The sequence below is a fragment of the Saimiri boliviensis genome, chromosome 16, assembly GCF_048565385.1.
Source record: "Saimiri boliviensis isolate mSaiBol1 chromosome 16, mSaiBol1.pri, whole genome shotgun sequence".
NCBI classification, from domain to species: domain Eukaryota; kingdom Metazoa; phylum Chordata; class Mammalia; order Primates; family Cebidae; genus Saimiri; species Saimiri boliviensis.
This window is the reverse complement of record NC_133464.1, coordinates 16,500,677-16,515,289: the sequence shown is the minus strand read 5'-3', so window position 1 is coordinate 16,515,289 and position 14,613 is coordinate 16,500,677. Positions and strand designations below refer to the sequence as shown.

At 42.8% G+C, this 14,613-nt stretch overlaps 1 long non-coding RNA gene across 1 annotated transcript in view; it reads left to right on the top strand.

Annotated features, from left to right (window-relative positions):
* The first annotated feature begins 7,087 nt into the window (after positions 1-7,087).
* The window catches only part of LOC141581598 (uncharacterized), a 92,003-nt gene continuing 84,477 nt past the window's right edge, over positions 7,088-14,613 (top strand). Inside the window, exon 1 of the long non-coding RNA XR_012514307.1 lies at positions 7,088-7,242. This is a non-coding gene — a long non-coding RNA (uncharacterized LOC141581598). The remainder of the gene's footprint in view (positions 7,243-14,613) is intronic.

The window sequence follows — 14,613 nt, the reverse complement described above, 5'->3', positions numbered from 1 at the left end:
GCTGGTGGTTTCCAATCTGTGTTTGGCCAAAAACCTTAATGTTTATATAAATAAATAAAGTCCAGACAAAAGCAATTTATATACTTCTAAAATATACTTCATTTATATAAATAAACGAAGCCTGATTGGAAAACTGGGGAAGGTTCTAGTCCCCACACTCTCCTAGACCTGGGGAAAACACTAGGGATCGGCAATTCAGGGTGTTTTCCTTCACTGATTGATGACTTGAAACAATCCCGAATTTTGTGAAGTATGTGACGTAGCTCCTGACCCATGATTGTTTTGTTGAACTCTTTGTCACAAATGAGCAATATTGTGGATCTACTTGGAACCGTTTGTAAAACCCATTGTTGGGCCGGGCGCGGTGGCTCAAGCCTGTAATCCCAGCACTTTGGGAGGCCGAGGCGGGTGGATCACAAGGTCAAGAGATCGAGACCATCCTGGTCAACATGGTGAAACCCCGTCTCTACTAAAAATACAAAACATTAGCTGGACATGGTGGCTCGTGCCTGTAACCCAGCTACTCAGGAGGCTGAGGCAGGAGAATTGCCTGAACCCAGGAGGCGGAGGTTGCGGTGAGCCAAGATCGTGCCGTTGCACTCCAGCCTGGGTAATAAGAGCGAAACTCCATCTCAAACAAAACAAAACAAAACAAAACAAAACAAAACAAAACATTGTTTTTGACTAGGAGGGGTTCTCGGGGGCTTTATTAATCAACATAACAATAATGACCTTATATGCACTACAGGACAGGCAGTTACAGTGGGAGCCTGTGCTCTACCAGGACGCCTAATTTAAATGTTTGTCTACAGCTCTGAATGTTCTCTGGCTTCAGCTGTCTACCAAAAACTGAGAGCTATGAGTCATGCCACTTAACTGGCTGCAGGTTTTCAGTCCTGCTTTTTTTCTGAGTCAATACCTTTCTCTCTCTCTTGTTTTCTCTCTCTGTGTTTGGTATTATTTCAAGTTAATTCAGATAGCCCTAAAAGATTTTTTAGTATATTTCCCCTCCAACAGAGTGCTTCCATTTTTATTAGTCTGTTTTATGATGTAAATCACAGTTTAATGGGAATGCACCATTTAATACATTCCTTTCATTTTGATGGGAGAAATAGGCTTGGAATTTCCTGAGGCTTCAACAGTCAAGTTATTAACAGAGAAATAAAACAATGGGCCCCACATCTCCACTGTTGCTGGACTTCTCCATCTAGACGTCCTAATGCGCTTCACACAGAACCTATCCAAACAGCACCACACAAGTTCAATTTGTATTCCGTGCCCCACATCTCAATGAGCAGTGGTTCCTCACAAAGATTACCCAGACCACAGGTTGGCGGGTCCCATATGGATTTCTCTCTACCTGCTGCCCATTCAGTTGTCAAGTTCTATCAACTTCTTTTTCAATTTCCTTTCACATTTCTTTTGAAGTTCTTCCTGAACTTCCTGATTTCCTAAATCCTTTTTTAACATTTTTACTTTTTAGTTTTTAATTGACAAATTATTGTTCTAAGTTTTCTTAAACTCTAAATGCAGTTCCTACTGACCTTTCTCTCTCTCTCTCTTTCTTTCTTTCTTTCTGTCTTTCTGTCTTTCTCCGATACTATTGCTCTAATTCAGGCTATTTTAATTTCTGCCTAGTCTGGAAGAATGTTTTATTCGTAGAACGTTTTCAATAACTATCAGTTAAATGGCTGGGTGACTATAGAAGCCTCCTTTTAACTGCCAATCCTGCCTCCCAGACAATTGTGCTATGTGCCTTTCATTTCTACCCCATGCTTTAATGAAAGTTCTAGAACATAAAGTGGATCATGTCACTCTTGGAGGTCGTGGCACTGCACACACCATACACCCCTGTCTTGCTTGTCTTGCCCAACATGGTCTTACCCGCTCTTCAGTCTGTCTTTCTAAGCACTTATGGAGCATCTTCTGCCTTCCGCCTCCAGAGGATCTACTGGACTTTGTTTCCTCAGTGTTCATCCCACACCCCAGCCTTACCAAATTCCCCTTTCAATCTGACCCATTCCAGGGAGTTTAGTATCACATCGTTACCTTCACTTGGGATATTACTATTGTTTTTCACTTAGGCCTTGAGCCAGATTATCTCTTTTCCCCTTTCTGGGTTCTCCCTGGATCACAGGGGCTTCAAAGCCTGGGAACTACATTTCCCAGAAGCCCTGAGGAGGTTTCCTCCTTCAGTTCTGCGAATAGGGAGATCTCAAGTGAAATTCAGAGGTAGAAGGGAAGTAGAGAGAAGTATTGTTCCTGTGGCAACAACAGGCAGGTTTGGGGACTTTTGCAGATAGCCTACATGAGATCTGACCATGACTTCCAGGAATCCTCTTATAAATCACCTAAAGGGCTATTGCAAGCATCTGAGATCTTGATTAAAGTTTCCTGCAATTCCTGAACTTCCTGATTTCCTAAATCCTTTTTTAACATTTTTACTTTTTAGTTTTTAATTGACAAATTACAGTTGTAAGTTTTGTTAAATTCTAAAGGCAGCTCTTACTGACCTTTGTTCCCTCAGCCTCCCAAAGGTCTTGTGAACCTTAAACTCCCTGCATCAAATCTTTTCTGCTGGTAATATCTGCAGTGGTTTTTCTTGACCAAACCTTGGCTACCACAAATCAGACATCCAATGATCTGGAAATGATTTTAAGCTAAGTCTCAGCTTCAAGCTCTCTAAGACACAGCCTTTTTGTTCCCTCTGTGGTTGCAGAAATCTATGCGATTCTGTGTCTGCTTTAGTTCCTACCTTGTGTTTTGGGTCCTTTGCATGAATTCAACCCCATGTCGGGGATCCCAGCCCACTTGGCTAAGGCTTCAGTGCCTTTCCTAAATTTTTTTTTTTTTTTTTTTTGAGACAGAGTTTTGCTCTTGTTGCCTAGGCTGGAGTGCAATGGTGCGATCTTGGCACACTGCAAGCTCCACCTCCCAGGTTTAAGTGATTCTCCTGCCTCAGCCTCCAGAGTAGCTGGAATTACAGGCATGTGCCACCACTCCCAGCTGATTTTTTGTATTTTTAGTAGAGGCAGGGTTTCTCCATGTTGGTCAGGCTGGTCTCGAACTCCTTACGTCAGGTGATCTGTTCACCTCGGCCTCCCAAACTGCTGGGATTACAGGCTTGGGCCACCATGCCCGGTCACCTTTCCTATATTTTACTGGCCTGCCGTGTGAGGAAACTTAACTCTCACCCCTTAACTCTCATGCCAACTCTCCCTCTCGAAGTCATCCTCTGAATTGGACAACATTTCTGGAACCAAAGGGCTGCCATCACTCAACTTCAAAATTTACTACTGCCTGGTAACTTCTGCTCTAGTTCTTTATTCATTCTCTGGTTCTAACCTGCTTTCTGGTTCCAGTCAATGTCGATTAACCATTAAATTCTTGCCCCCTCTCTCCAGGTGACAAATCATACGCCAACTTTGCTGTCATGACCCAGTCACTCCTCATCACTGTTTTGTTCTAATCTCTTTTCTTCTAGTCTAGTCCGAACTTGAAGTCCCAGCATACTCCTCAGTTGATCCTGTCAAGGTTATAGCATTAAGCTAATAACATAGCAATTCCTTAAAAGCACAGCATTTTCCTATCCTGTCATTTAACTTCAAGTCCTTCTTGTAGCCAGCCTCAAGTTGGGACATAACTTGTAATTACAAAAGAAAGTTACTAGGATCATAATGCGTAGATATTATATTATGGAACTTAGAAGCATTACTGTGGTCACAAACCCTCATGACAGATCTTCAAATTCCTGATATCACCAGCTCTTTTCTTGCTACATACAACATTATGTCCTGATAACTTGTTTTACTTTTTTCCCATATACACCATTTCCAAGACCTTATCCTGAGGAATCACTCATTTCATATTTCATTATCCTGAGGAATTGCTCATTCCATATTTCAGGGATCAGTAGAACACATACACTCCACTTTTAAATCAGTCCTCTGTAGTTTCCGTGTGAGGCTGAAAGAGTTCTTTCTTTCCTTTGGCATTCGCTCAGCTTTTCCTCTCTGGAAAATTTTTGTAACCACATGTGTACATTTAGTACCACAGACTCTTCTTTAAGTGATAATTTATGGAAAACCAATCCATGTGCATTATGAGTGCCAATGTTGGAAGTCCATGTAATCATATAATTTCAGGATCTGTTTCAGCCAGAAAACAGAGAAATCAATCTTTGGTATGCCTGAACAATCCTCATATCCACATTCAGAAGGGGATACTGAGTGGGAAAAATCATGGCAACAATCATTTTACCTGCCTCTACTCTTAATATATGAGTGGAGAAATAATTTCTGCTAAAAATTAGGTATGGACATGCTACCTATTCTTCTTGGAAATATTTTAAAAGAGATTCCGCCCACCCATCACATGGTTCTGCAGGATGAGTCATGAGCACTGTAATGCCACCAAAAGGCAGGTTCTCACACATTTGCTCATGGACCTCCTGGCTGGACAGATTGGCCTTTCAGATCCAACATGCTTGGTCATGTACCAGTGATGTGCACTTTCCTTGGCACAGGGGCAACGGTGTTACTCTGTTCCTCTTCAGCAACTGACTTCATTTTAGGGCTTCATCCCTTTCCCCTCTCTTTTACCATCAAGTCTTGCTTCAGTCCGTTTCCAAAATCCAATTGCCTGCTTTCCGTTGAGGGTTTCCATGGCAACTTCCACTGGTGGCATTATTGCCTCTGTTGCTCTATTTGGTCTCTGCTTTGTGGCACTAAGCTCTTCGTTCCAGGTTAGACCTAAACAGTTCTGGTTCTCTCTCCAGCCTCTTTGTTCTTATATTGCGCTTGACTTGGATCAGGTCTTCTCTGAGTTCAGTTTCCATATTATATTTTGTTCTCAGACCAAACAGAGAGAATCAGCATCTAAGTCATGTGTTCAAACCCTACTCTCTCACAAAGTGCTGGGTTAGCTCAAGGGTCTCCTGCCTGTTGGAAGTGGTGGCCATTACTGTTCTGCCTGGAACACAGTCAGATAAGAGAGAATCAAGCAAACTCCACTCTTTCCCTGCAATGAACATGTACACATTCTTAGACCCCACCTAGAAATAATTCTACATGTTAGCTAATTGAAAATCATCATTTCTTTCTTGGTTTCTTATATATGTCTTTTTTTTTTTTTTCAGGTACGTTCCTCTGATTGGAAATGTTTATTTGTCATTCACTCCTTAGTATAAAATGACTTTATCACCCAATGGCAAATTGGCAGTCCTGAATAAAGGTAGGAGATTGAGAAGTGGGGGTGTGGGGCAGGAGGTCATTTTTAAATGTAAAAAACTGAGAAACAAAAAGGGAAGATGATTCCATAGGGAGGTGTTCTGAAAACATAAAGATTCTAGAGCTGGAGGAAATGAGACAGCACTTTGCAAAACAGAGGTTGGCGGTGCTGTTGATAAAGGTAAAAGGACTGAATCACTCATTCTGTGGGTTTCTTCAGCACATTGGTGATAGTTCCTGCCACTGATTACTGCAAGACCACTGCCTTTTGCCTTTGACATGCTATGGTAGGTTGTGTTGCCTGTGTTTGTGCTGTGTGTCACCAGACACAAATTTAAATCTTCCTCATGTCGTATTCTTAAAGAAACATCAAACCCACAAATGCGGATCTCTCCCACTCTACCTAGAAGGTGGACTTTGTTCTTTCCTTCCTTCCACATTCTCATATCTCCTCTGCACTTTAATGTCTTCAGAAAAAGGCGCATCAGTGGCCGGGCACAGTGGCTCATGCCTGTAATTCCAGCACTTCTGAGAGGCCAAGGAGAGAGGATTGCTTGAGCCCAGGAGTTCGAGGCTACAGTAGGCCATGATCTCAATACTACACTCCAGACTGGGTGAGAGAGCAAGACTCTGTTTCAAAACAAACAAACAAACGAAAAAGCACATCGGTAACTGTTCTCATAAGGCTTGTTGCCTTACTATCCAGAAGCATATAGTTAACAACAAAAGCACAAAAAAGGAGAAATAGACGTACAGTTTACTTGGTCACGTAGAACGAATAGGTATTTTGAAATCTTTGAAATACCAGGCATCTTTCTCTTTACTATCTTATTGGAAAGAGTAAAGATTCTGTCTGGACTTGGCGTGATCAGAGTGTGGCTCCTTATCCTTCCTCTTATCGGGCCAGAAGTCCCTGAGGAATTTATTTAACCTCTTGGAGCCCGAGATTATCCAGGGAAAAGGAGAACAAAAATACCTTTCTTTTACGGTTGTAAAGATTAAGAGATAAAGTTTGTGATGTGTCTGGGACTCTTAATCCAAATTAAATTTCAAGAAAGGTTATGTTTAATACACACTGGTAAGAAAAATAAAGACTTTTCTCACTCATAGGTGGGTGTTGAACAATGAGAACACATGGACACAGGGAGGGGAGCATCACACACTGGGGTCTGTTGGGAGGGTTAGGGGAGGGACAGTGCGGGGTGGGAAGATTGGGGAGGGATAACATGGGGAGAAATGCCAGATGTAGGTGACAGGGGGATGGAGGCAGCAAACCACATTGTCATGTGTGTACCTATGCAACAATCCTGCACGATCTGCACATGTACCCCAGAACCTAAAGTAAAATAAAAATAAAATAGACTCTTTAGTTCTCAAGATCTTTTGTCTTGAAATTTTTCTATCAATAGTCACCTAAAAATGTATCTAACAAAATAATTACTGAATGATTGATGTGGACCAGACAGCATAAAATTTGATATCATTTCTTTCTATGGATTTCAGTTGAGGATGCGACTTAGACTTATTTTGAAACCAAATCACGGGAATGGAGTCACCTTCATTAGACTCATGATATTTGTGCTCTTGTTGGCTGGTTTAGCATTCTCTGCTTGCTTACTATATTTGAAAAACCAGTCATGATTCATCATATAGTCTCAATTGTCTTGAGAGCCCATTCATTTCAATGCAATCAATATTTATGTGCGACTTTCTGTGTGCAGAGGGTTGTACTAGACACCCAGAGGCAGGGAGTGGTTAAAGAAGAAAGAATAAAACACTGTTCTGTTTCAAGGAACAGTAAATACGGCTGAGAGCCAAAGCATCGAGCAGATGACTAATAGAAAACAAGTGGATGCAATGAGCAAGTGATATGAAAAATGTGGGGAGAGAGAGGTTCACGCTGCCTGGGGAAACCAATTAGCAGATGAGGTAGCATTTCTACCTAACCCTGAAGAATGAGCAGGACCTGACCTGGGAAGACAGGAAGAGAGAGACACCAGTGTAGACAAACAAGGTAAGCATCTATTAGTACATTGCCATATTCAGGGAAATAGCGAATTTGGCTAAAGTTATAGCTTTGGAAGCATAGAATCGCTAAATTTTATAGCTGGAAGGGACCCTAGTATCCAATCCACTCATTTTAACAGGAAATGTTCGAGAAAAGTACAGAGATATGTTTAGAAAGTCATGCTGGATTAATTCATGGAGAGCCTGGAATGTCATTTGAAAAGTCTGGACTTCGTAACAAAGGCGATGGATATTTTCCAGGGGTTTTTGAGTAGTGGAATTGAATGCATTTATAGCTCATATTTCTGCTTTGGATCCTTCTATAGCAGTAGTTCTCAAAGCTGGACCAGTATCTGGAAAGTTTGTTAAAAGACTGATTGCTAGCTCCCAAATCTAGAGTTTCTGATTCAATAAAGTCTAAGCAGGGCCCAAGAATCTGCGTTTCTAACAGGTTCTCAGGTGAAGCTGATGCTGCTGGCCTAAAGACCATTTGAAGAACCACTGCTCCATTGTATTCTATTGGTTCTCAGCTGTGAGTGTTCATTCAGATCATCTGAGGAGCTTCCAAAACATACTCAGGCCTGGGCCCTACCCCAGACCAGTTGACCTGGAAGCCCTGAGGATGCAAAATAGGTGGAGGTCATTTTTCAAAGCTCCCAGGTGATACCCTAGGTCAGCATTTCTCATATTGTCTTGTGAATAGAATTTTGTCAAGATGCAGGTTCCTTTTCTGTAGGTTTGGATTGAGGCCTGAGGTTATGCATTTCTAACGAGCTCTCGGCAGATGCCAATGCTCCTGGCCAGTGGACCACACTTTGAGCAGGAAGGCTCAAGGAAATTCAATATTCTTCTTCTTTTTTTGTCTTACTTTTCTCTCCAAGTTTCCATTCAGTGGTTGATTCAGTCTCTCTGCCCCCAATGCAATGTCCCAATGCAATGCTGCCCCAACACACCATCCCTGAACCCCAATTTCAATTATGCTTCAGAAAAACATCAGACCAGGCCAGGCATGGTGGCTCACACTTGTAATCCCAGCACTTTAGGAAGCCGAGGTTGGTGGATCACTTGAGGTCAGGAGATCGAGACCAGCCTGGCCAACATAGTGAAACCCTATCTCTACTAAAAAAAATACAAAAATTCACCCGGCGTGGTGGTGTGTGCCTGTAGTCCCAGTTACTTGGGAGGCTGAAGCATGAGAATCATGTGAACCCGGGAGGCAGAGGTTGCAGTGAGCCGAGCTTGCAGCACTGCACTCCAGCCTGGGCAGCAGAGCGAGACTCCAGCTCAAAAAAAAGAAAGAAATCAGACCAACTTGGGATTTGGTCAGCCACTGAGTTGACCTGAACATGGAACTCTGGGTAGACGCTGATGTAATGCCAGTGAGTGTGCCCCCAACAGCACGCGTCCTTCTGTCCCCACCAGCTCCTGCACTTGGTGCTTGGCAGGCCACCCACACGCCTTCATCGAACCTCTTCCTTACAAGCTCCTGAGCTTTGCCTGCCCACCTTCTCTCAGCAACTTGCATTTTTTTTTTTTTTTTTTGCTCAAATTACTCTTTTTTATAAGCATAATTCCCAAAGAGAGAATAAGAAGCTTTCTGGCATATCTATTAATCATGAAGGAGATTGGAAGCTGTGAATAAGGAAAGGGAGAAAGAGACCTATAAACTAAATAGAAAATACCCTTCTGAAATGAGGTTTCTCCGACAGCACCGCCCCCGCCCCCAGCACCCCCCCCAAGACCTGCACTCCTGTCCCTTACCTTAGATGCCTCTTCCCTTTTCTTGTGTGTGTGTGTATTGGGGTGGAGGAGGGACTGGGTAGGCCGGGGAGCAGAGAGACTTTTCCCCTTTTATTTCTTCCTGTGAATTCTGACAATGGTTTGAAGTGCTCTTGCCTAGAAAACTGTGCTTGGAGGAGTGAAAATGAAAATATTTCAAGGTTGTAAGGCGAATCGTCCTCTCCTACAACCTTGGGTAGATTAACAGCAGAACACCCAAATTATTTCGATTAAAGGAAGATATCTGAGTACAAGCTGCACTGTGCTGTTACTGAACAAAGAAAGAAAACAGTAATTGTTTTGCCAAGCTGTGTTTATATGAACAAAAGCCTCAGAGTTTAGCCCTTGAAATTCTTCATGGGACCTTGCAACATCACCAGTTAGGTTTACTGATTCTATGTGGGTGAGGACAGTTTTGCAAGCGTTCCAGGGGCAACTTCCAAATGGACATGAATATAGACACATGCAGAGGCTGCAGGAATTCAGGCCAATTGTGATACTCTGTGATACTCACAAATTTGGGTCACTCTCTCAATTAGTTTAGCTCCTCATCTGTGTGAGTACAGAAACAAAAGCTACTTGGAGGCCTTGTGGGTTGGCAGAGCATCTTAAAATACCCTCCTAAAGAGGCAGTGCTGCAAATTCAAAACAGACTTTCAAAATAAACTCAGCAGGGCAGCACTCCGGGGGTGCTTCCAGAGCCAGCCCCCACCTCCACCCCCACCCCGAGTTCTCAGTTCTAGGTGTCTGAAACTGCAGTACCCTTAGCTGTTACAATCCTCCTCTCCCCCAGGAGCCTGCTTCTCCTTGGAGGAGTCAATCATTCTGCAATACATCTAAGATTTCTACCAGTCCAGATGCAAGCTTTCACAAACCCAACACCCCCCCGCCCCCCCGTCTTCTGTTAGTCATTATTCATCTGTCCATTGTGGTGGAGGGCATTAGGTGTACTTCGTGAGCACTCAAATAAGTGGCCGTGTGAAAAGTCAGGCATTTGACACATGCAGTTGGATCAGGACTTTAATCTTGGAAGTCATCTGGGACATGGGGTGCTGTGCCACAACAAGGACAATTCTCTTAGAACTAAATCCAAATTCTGTCCTGTTTGTCTCAGGCGTTTCTGCCACCAGAGCAAACTTTTTATGCTTTGGCGCATAAGTACAGATCATCTGTTGTGCTTTAAAGTGGGTGTTTTTTTTTAAAGGAGCTAATTCGGTTGTGCAATACCATCAAGAGGCGCCACTTGTAAATTATATTTAGGTGTGTGTGTGTTCCTCCCCTCGCGGCGCTGATGAATCATATCCATCTTCGTGTCATTATGTAACTCTACACTTGCAAGGACCGCAAGCCTCTGCCATACACCAGAGGCTCCTGCCCATCTACGCTCCACCCAGCAGGAGGGTCTCTGCTCTTCCAACACCAGCCATGGCCTCTCTGCGGAAAAGCAAATAGAGTGACCGACACATCCTCTGTTCCCAGTTTTAACTGAAGGTCCTGTGTTCAAATGGGATCAGTTGGCCACTCTACCTGGCCTGACTCTTTGCCCATTTCTGGCCTCAGGGGCTGAGGGTGTGGACATTAGTACTGGTCCTATGGGCTTTGGGTTCCATCCAGGCCTTTCTGTTCTAAAAAAAAATCTAGAAGGTTCCATGCCGTAGAGGCAGGAGGCAGGCCTAGGGTACAACAAGATCTGCTGTGGGCATGGAGAAGAGGACAGCACTCCCTTTCCATGTGGAAGCATGGACAGATGCAAAGGAGTTCCCTGTGCCGAAGGAAACAAGGGCCCTACAAATGAAAGGTTCCTATTTCTATTTCATGGCAGTAAGAATGAAGCCAAAAGTCACGTGTATGTGGGGAAGAACACAGGCTTTGAAGCCGAACTAGGTTTACATATTAGTCATGTCACTCATTTATTCTGTTTCTGGGACAAATTATTTAGTCTCTGTCAGCCTTGGTTTCCTTGTCATTAAAATAGAAATCCTAAGTCCTAGACTCAAACTTCAAGATAGTATTTTCTATATTAAAAGGCCATCAAATTCTGATTTGGTTCTCTTAGACTTCAGAATAAGGGAGTAACCTTGGCTTTTTGACCAGGCTTGTTTAGCCTCTAGAATCTCCCTCCTTTTTCCCTCCTCCTGCCCCACCCTGCCATCTCTTGCAAATCTAATGTGCTTTGGCATTCAGGCAGTTGTTACTCTGTGTGCTCATTAAAGCAAAACAGCTGCCATAACAATCAACCCCCAAACTTCAGTGGCTTATTGCAACAGAAATTCTCTCAGAAGTTTGATGCAAGTGGGGAATGGAGTGCTCAGCTCCGCATGGACATTCAGGGACCCAGGAACTCCATCGTCCTCAGCACATGCTTTCTAAGATAGGGTGAAGAAGGTACATGCACTTTTCTTGGAAGGGACACATATCACCAGAGTTCATTGAAAAAAAAAATGCAAACTCTATAAAATATTGGAAGAGATTTATTCTGGGCCAAATGTGAGTGACTGGCCCTTGACACAGGCTCAGGAGGTCCTGAGAATAAGTGCCCAATGTGATTGGGTTACAGTTTGGTTTTATACATTTTTAAGGAAACAGAAGTTATAGCACAGACATAAATTAAGACATGTTAGGTACACATTGTTTTGGCCCAGAAAGGGAGGATCTTTTGGTGAAGGAGGGGGATGCCTCACAGGTCATAGGTGGATTCAAAGATTTTCTAATTGGCAATTGGTTGAAAAAGTTAAACTTTTCCTAAAGAATTGAAGTCAGGAGAAAGAAATGTTTGAGTTAAGGGCAGTTATGGAAGCCAAAGTTCTTGTTGTATAGATGAGGCTCCCAGGTAGCCAACTTCAGAGAGACTAGATGGTAAATGTCTCTTATCTGACCTTGAAAGATGTCAGACTCTTAGTTACCTCTCCTGGATCCTGGAAAGGGAAGAGGATTCTCTGCAGAATGCAAATTTCCCTCACAATTTGCATGGCTATTTCAAAATATGACAAAAAAATATATTTTGCAGTAAAATGCTTTGATTTCCTTCAGGGTCTTGTGATACTGTACCAGAGTCAGGTTGGAATTTTGCGTCTTACTGCTACAAAGAGTCTGTGATGTCAGTCTTAGGATCTCTGCTTTACCGTTCACCCTGGTTAGTTGTGCATGAATTCCAAAGGGAGGGGGTATAATGAGGCATGCCCGACCCCCACCCTCAACCCTTCTGTCAGGTCCTGATCTAGTTTTTCAGGTTTCTTTAGGATCCTATTGGCCGAGGGAATGGGGGTGGGGGTGTCCATTCAGCTGGCTGTGGGCCTTAGAATTTTGCTTTTGGTTTACAAGTTCATACTCAGCTGGAAAAACTAGTCACATGGTCCCACCTAGATGCAAGAGGGTCTAGTTGTGCAACCACTTTACAGCCACTATTCTAATTAGGAATTGTCCTTTCATGTCCTAACTTTTTCAGACTTCTAGAATGTGTGGGGCACTGTGCTGGGCATTCAGAATTTAAAAAAAAAAAAAAAAACATGATTAAGACACAGCCCTTATAATGTTTCCACAGAGTTGACAAGAATTGCATACTTGGTTCTGGACAGAACAGTAGTTATAATTAATCATGTTGTACTCTGGCCCACTTCCTTCTTGCTGAAAGTCACATGGTACTAGATGCTATTTGCATACCTTAGTTCCTATAGATGGGATTTCTGACATTAGAGTCATAAGACTGCTTAAGAATTGAGTTGCATTCCTATTGTTCCTATAGACAGGATCTCTGAGATTAGAATCATATAAGGCTTTTGTTTAAGGGTCAGTTGCTTAAGATGTTTTTCAGACCCTGAATTCCAGCAACCAGTTTGAGACCCCCACAGAGGAATGAGATCAGCATGAGAACACAGCTTCTTCCCCTCCCTGCCCCATGTCTTCACCCTGCACTCTTCCACAAATCCACCATCTCCACCCTTCAGCCCACTCGAACTCTTAAAACCTCTAGCCCCATATTCCTCAGGGAGACGGATTTGAAGTTCTCACCCTCCTCCTTGGTCAATGACCCTACAATTAAGCCGCTTTCTCTACTGCAACTTGGTGTCTCTGCATATTGACTTGCTGTCTGCATCAGGCAATGAACCTATTACGGTTACACCCATACAACCAAGGAACTTGCCTTATATATTAGTAAACTATGAGCCTCTCCATACTGCTCTTCCTTGGCTTGCAGCAGTAAGAGTCAACCTTTTGGCATGTCTTTTGATGCATGGGATAATGAATACAGAGTACAGGGAAAAGAAAATCAGCTAGTAACCAAATTTAAGGCTGGGAGGGATCTTGGAGGTCATCTGTACAACAACAAAAAAAATTGTTCATGGATAGGAAACATGAGACCAACAGAATTTAAATGACTCTCCCAAATTCTTCTAGCCGATTAGTGCAAGATTCAGGTTTAAATCCTGCTCCTTTCATCTTCCAGTCTTAAACACTTCCTAATATGTTGGGATCTTTCTGATGACTGTGCAACATGTAAGGGTTTATGAGCTCAGTCCTGTTTTTGTATGTGTTTAGGCAACTGGAGCTAATGGTGGGTCCCAGTGTGGTGCATTTTATAGATAACACAGTCAACATTCACCATTACACCCACAGAACATGTGGACATCATTGCTTCACTGGGAAATTATGTTGTCTCTTTGAAGTATGATCTTTGCCTCTTTGAATTCCTCCTGCCTTCAATAACACGTCAGCTCATGTGCCTAAAACCTGTCAAGTTTACCTCAAGTAATAATACCTATCAGGTTTCGTTTGTCTCATTGAAGCCTAACGAGCCTCAAAAGTTTGAACAATGCTTTGTTTTCAACACACAGTGCTGTCTACCATGTACCCAAAGCCAATGGTCATATATATAAATTGGTTTAGATTGTACCTAAAAGCATAATTATTGTGACCTCTCTCAGAGGGCCCAAGTGTATGGGTTCAAATGGTCAAGTCAGTATGATCTATCAGCTCTGGTTAGGTTGGCATGATCAACTTTGACATAGAGATATAAGGGGCACTTGGGAACTTTTAAGAGTGAGTGGTAAACCTGATTTTCAAGTCCCTGGTCAAAGTGTATATCCAGTATGTAAGGTAGTCATTTTTCTTAATGGAGATTTCCTTTCATGGAGCTGCTCCTGACCAGAAAACTTTTACCTGCAGGAGCTCTCAGACTGAAGTCTACTCAAATACACACTGACCTATGAACCTGGAAGTCGGGCTATTCCTGAGGATTGGAAATTTCCTTTCTGGAAAAGTAGGAGTAGTGGATAAATTTGAGTCAAGTGAGGAAAAATTGTTTCCCAATATATAAGTAAGCTTCTTGAGGATAAAGGCCACGTCTGACATGTCTTCCTAATGTCCTAGTCCAGAGCTTTTCAGTGAATTCCACTTCTAATCCTAATGAGTCTGGCAACTGAGACCTTGGAGAAGTTTGGTAAATGGTTCTGAGACTAAGGAGAAACTGTGAACGTTCTTCAGTTCTGAAGTTACTCTTGTCAGACAGCAGGTTTATGTTGTATCAAAACACATGACAGTGGCCTTTCTATAACAGACCAGACCAGTTTAAGGGCCTTGGAAGAATTTCTCTCTGTCTGTG